Here is a 6,065-nt window from a genome sequence, read left to right on the forward strand (position 1 = left end):
TTTGTCTTGATCTTCAGGTGCTACCTGAATTTGATTGTAACCACTAAAACCATCCAAAAATGAGAAAAACTTTTTACCTGCTAAAGTATCTAATACTTGATCAATAAAGGGCAAAGGAAAGTGATCCTTCAAGGTTGCTTTGTTTAATTCTCTGTAATCAATGCAAACCCTCCATTTACCATTCTTTTTAGGTACTATAACCAAGGGAGAAACCCATTGGCTATCTGAAATAGGGTAAATGAAGTTTACATTGAGTAACTTCTGGAGCTCTTCTTTCACTATCTCTCTAAGATTTGGATTCATCCTTCTTTGAGGTTGTCTGATTGGTCTACTGTTTTCCTCAATGTAGATGTGATGAATGCAAGTCTTAGGGTCAATACCTTTCATGTCGGTATATTCCCATGCAAAAGCAGTAGAATGTCTTTGCAAGACTTTGGTTAGCTCTTCCTGTTGGGATTTTTCCAAGTTTTTGTTAATGTTTAATGTCTTTCCATGAAAGATCTCAATGGCAGAACTACCAAATTCTTCCATAGAGAAAAGAGACATTTGTCTAGATGATAGACACTCTATGTCAGAATCCAACTGAAATTGTGTAGAGTCATATTCTGAAGATGGTTCAAAATTTTCTAATGTATTCAGAATTTGACTATCTTCACTAATCTCAGAAATGGTAAAGACAGGTTGTATAGTATCTTCATCATCAACCCACTCATTATCTCCTATTTCTGTAATTGCTTTCGCTGGAGGATACAGATTGAACTTCTTTGTTGAATTGCCATCAGAAATATACATATCCCCAGACCTACAACTTATGAAAGCATCAGCTGTGGCCAGCCAAGGTCTTCCTAAAATAAGAGGATGTCCTCCTAGATTGTTCTTGGGAGTTAAAATCATAAAATCAACTGGATATTCCCAAGAGTCTAGGGAGACTGGAATTTCTTCCAATACACCATCAAGTTTAATGATTGATCTATCTGCAAGCTGCAGTAGAGTAGGTGTAAAGAGAAGGTTAGGAAGTTTTAACTGGTCCATGGTCTGTCTACTCATAATGTTGATAGCAGCCCCTAAATCAATCAAAGTATTTGGTATTTCTACCCCATTGATATGTGTTTTGACAATTGGACTACCGGGGTCTACATATTTCTGCATGGTAATCTTTCCCATCATAATGTCTGCAATTTTTCCTACCAGGTGGATTCTTCTGGTATCTCTTGGTTTCCTTCCTGGTCTTTTAAGGCTCAACTCCTTTATTGTTTTTGCTAGAATGGGAATCTCTTTAATGGCTTGTAACAAGGGAATCTTGATACAGACATTCTTCAATTCATCTAGAAAATTATAGTCAGGCACCCAAATTTGCTTTTCCACTCCTTTGTCGATTTGTAACCTTTCAGGAAAAGGAGGTGTGGCCACAGATGTAGGTTGCTCAACTATGGGAGTTGTGGGGGTTGATTCTTTTTCTTTTTCTTTTTGAGTGTTTGGGTTTTGAAGGGATGCTTCAGAACCCTTATTAGCTCTAAGAGATTCTTCCTCAGAAATGCTTGGTTGTTGAACATTTATAGAAGGTTGATCTAAGATTCTACCTGATCTGAGTTGTACTTCATTGAGAGGAACAATCATATAGGTAGGGAATGGTTGACCTTCCATCATGTAAGCATTTTGAGGGTTCCTATTATTGGGGTTTGGCAATGGCTGAGAAGGAAGTTGATTTGACTTTTGTTGGGATTGGAGCAAGAGTTGAGAATTTTGATTTTGTGGAGAAGGTTGTTGTTGTTGAGGGAATGGTAATGATAGTTTTTGACTTTGATTTGGAAGTTGTGGAGCTTGCTGATTCTGAAAAGATGGAGGATATTGATAGAATTGAGCAAATCTCCCATAAGGATTTTGCATGCTTTGCATCCATGATTGAAAAGGATTTTGAGGTTGAGGCCAAGGTTGTTGCCAAGGATTCCAATTTGGTTGGGGTTGAAAATTCATAGAGTTGTTAAACCCTTGATTTTGTTGCCCCTGCCAAGGTCTCCTTGCAACAAAACAGAGAGATTCAAGTGTATTTGGATCTTCTTGAAAGACTGCTTTGAGCCCAGGGATTGAAGGACAAACCTTGGTCTCATGGTTTTCTGAGCAAATTACACATGTTTCCACAACTTGTGCTTCCAAGGGACATTCCCTTAAAGCATGTTTCTTCCTACATTTCGGGCAAAAGATGGCCAAGGCCTCGGCTTCTGCTTTCTGTTTATTGTGGATCTTAAGGGTGTTTAATTGTTCACTCAGACTCCCTAAGATGTCAATTTTGAATTCATCAAGCATATTTCCAATCTCAGCCCTACTTACTGATCCAGTTGCAGATTTATTTGCTCTGAGGAGAGAAGGATCTCTAGGCCCTTTTTGAGTTTTTGATTTGCCCCTTGAGAGATGGACACATAATTCTGCTATATCAAAAAGTGGAAGCTGAGATATATCTCCCTTCCCCATCATATTCAAAAGATCTATCCATTCATCTCTAATGGCTTTTAGTAATAGGGCTTTCAAGGTCTCTTCATCCGAGTTACTCATTTTTGCTCTTTTCAAATTATACTGAAATCTTTCAATCAATTCCTCCAAATTCTCATCTTCTCTTTGTACCATTTTAAATACCTCATCCTTGTGGTTGGTGGGCATACAATAGTCCAGGTACCTATCCAAAAATGTCTGTTTCATATCATTCCAAGACCTAATGGATTGAGTGACTAACCCCATGAACCATTTCAAAGCTTGTCCTTTCAATGTGGAAGGGAACAATTTGAGTTTTTGAGTGTCATCCAAATAGTCATAAGTTCTACATACGACTTCAAACTCAATCAAGAATGTTTCAGGGTCCTCATTCCTTGATCCATGAAAGTTTGGGAGGATAGATGGTGAGATGTTCTTCATGGTGGCTCGGGAACCCTCATCAACTATAGGGAATCCGAATGAGTTATCCCCATCCCTATTTCCTCCAATATTACCTCTACCTCCTCCATTGTTTCCTCCTCCTCCTCTACCTCTACCTCTACCAAATCCAGGTGCTTCTTCCTTTGCCATGGTAGTTTCCCCAGAGACTTCTGAGTCTTCTGGTTCTTCTACTAAGGGTGTATGAGAAGGATTCCCTCCTTCTTCTTCAGGTGTTTCTACTTCTTCAATTATAATTTGCCTCTCTGGAGAAAGAAGGAAAGGATCTCTTTCAGACTCGATGGAAGGTATGGGAGAGTTGACTCCTTCTTCTTGAATTCCGGGAACCCTAGGGCTAGGAGTGTCAGTTGGAGATAAGGGAGGTGTCTCTTGTCTATCCCTTGAAGTAGATGGACTTGTAAAAATTGAACTCTTGGCTCTAGCTAAAAATCTTCCCCTAGAATCTCTAGCTCTATGCATGTCATTTTTTATTTTTTCCTTCAAGTCAGGCTAATAATTCTTTTTCTGATCTTCCAGGTCACTCTAGGTGCAAGAAGAGAGCATACTTAAGAAACTATTAAACCAATAACTTTCTCTTTTCTGATCCTCCAGATCACTCTAGGTGCAAGAGGAGAGCATACTTTGAGAGGTTATCAATTTCCCTTTCTTGAAATTTTCTTAATTTTCTTAGAATTGGCTACCTAATTTCACTTCCCCGGCAACGACACCAAAATGTTTGGTCAATTTAGTGTTGTCTAAATTGCTATCATTAATTGTCAACCCGGGGCTCGTAAGCTGATGAAGTGAGATGTACAGTATGTACTTAAGTAACCTTTCCTAGTTCTTTTTGTCGTTTTTGTGGTTGATTTAACTTCTTAAGATGGAGTGATGGATTTATAAACAAATGAGTGCGTGTGTGTGTATATGGTGATTTCTAAATGCTTCTAGAACTTTTTAAAGAGAAAGCTATAAAAGTGACTTGCAATGGAATTGAAACTTCGAATGAAAGCAAAGCATTAAACAAAGTGACTAATGGCACCAGTCCACTATCTATGTTGCTGATAAGAAAAAAATAGCATCTATGTTAACTCAATGGAAAGTGAAAAACACTACTTTAACTGCAAAACTTAAATGACAAATCATAACACTTCATTCTTTCTTAACACTCTGCCTCTAGCTGCAATTGTTCATGTGAAAAATAGTTAAGAAGGAATAGTAATATGAGTCAAAAAGCTAATCAAACCAAGCTGCTACTCAATGATATTTTGGTCCAATAAATGTTAGACAATTATGATGAGAAGACCATCAAAAGGTTAGTAAGCAACTTGTTAAAAACTTGATAAAGTAAACTAGCAATGAAACTGCGTAAGTGAGGTAAAAATCAGCAGCTAAGACAAGACAACTTCGAATACCATCAGTGATAAAAAGAGATAAAAACACATTATCCCGGGCTCCTAACACACCTGCATAAACCAACTGATCAGTTCTGAAAAGTGCTAGAAATGTAAAGGCATGAAATCAAACTGTACATTATTATACATGTTCAAAGAAATGAAAAACTGCAGAAATCAAACTATACATTATTGTACATGTGAAAATGAAAACAAAGAAAGGCAGGAAAATAAAGTTAAATGCTACTGTACATAGGTTGTGATAGATGGGGGCCCTCCATCCACTCAACCAGCTAAAGATCAGCTACGCAGAGATGAGCAGAAACAATCTTCTTATATTAAATCAGCATGTCAAAATACAGTCAAAAAGTGCTGCAGAAACAGTCTTTAAAACAGAGTTTGATAACCAAAACAATTACAGCAATTACAATATCAAAAAGCTAATCTCTAAGCGTTGGCAAACGCTTTATTTATAGGCACAGGGACAAACTGTCCTCTGCGTAAACTAAGCAACTACAGTCTTAACTAATTAACTACGCAGCAACACGCAGGCAACTCTGTGCACGTTTGGAGGAAACGGTCATCATGGGGAGTAAATCTATGGTTAGATCCTATTCCTTGTTGTCTTCATGGCGTGGAGGAAGTTCCAGCTGTGGTTCCGTGTCTCAGTTGCTCACGCAGAGCCGTGCTACTGTCTAGAACTTAACTGTTTGACCGTGGGTACTCCTGCGTTGACCGGGGGCATACGTGACTGATTTGGCCCAACCAATAGCATACGAACCATGTATACATTCATACCAACGTGCCCATGTGGCCCGTTCCTGGAGAAGGCACGTGGAGTATATCAAACAACAAAAAGGCTGCGGAATCTTTGAACAGCTGCGGAATTGCTGAGTAGCTGCGAAATTGCAGAACAGCTGCGGAATTGCTGAACATGTACCAAAATTCTAAACAAACAATCAATCATTAGCAAAGTCAACAAATCATGTTAAAAAGACATATAATGCAATGAATTGAACAAGTTGATGGAGGAAATGATGTCAGAAGAGAGAAGTGAATAGGGAAAAGCTGTTGGGAGGACAGGTAAATGAGTGCAAGGTTGAGGCTCAACAGACATATACCCCATATGGTATTCTAAGTAACTTGAAGGTTGAACTAGGAGGGAAAACAGTAGAAATAGATGTTGAAGTAATCGATGGAAATCTCGATTACAACATCCTACTAGGAAGACCATGGATATATGTTATGGCTGCCATTGTGTTGACCTATTTTAGGAAGATTGCATTTCCCTTCCAAGGAGGGATTACAATCGTCGATCAACAAAACTTCCTCCCCAATGGTTCTCAAGTTATAGGAAGCATTCCTATGATCCATGGAAGCCCCCATTTGCTTCAAAATATCGGAGTAGGCCTACTAAAAGATCCTATATTAATGGGAACTTTCGCCCTTCCACCTCCAATCCATCTGGCGGAAGTAGCGTCGGTAGGAACCTGCAATATGATATCTTCTAAAAAGATCTCAGAAAATGATATCGACATGGATCATGTAATGGTTTTGCCTCCAAGCCCGATGGAAATATTGTAGCAATCAATGTTCCTAGCCTGGATGGCAAACCCAAATCAACGCTCATCAAGCGTTTGGATAGACAGGTCTGAGGAATATGGTACCCCTTCAGATCCTTGGTCGCGAGTGCATGTCACCGACGATGGAATTGTTCAATCAATGGTAATTGAAGGGGCACCATGGAATGATTCCCACCATCGCTCCCTT

Source organism: Pinus tabuliformis, chromosome 4_1 (assembly GCF_031772625.1).
Source record: "Pinus tabuliformis cultivar Carrire ecotype Pingquan chromosome 4_1, CPIR1, whole genome shotgun sequence".
Lineage (NCBI taxonomy): Eukaryota > Viridiplantae > Streptophyta > Pinopsida > Pinales > Pinaceae > Pinus > Pinus tabuliformis.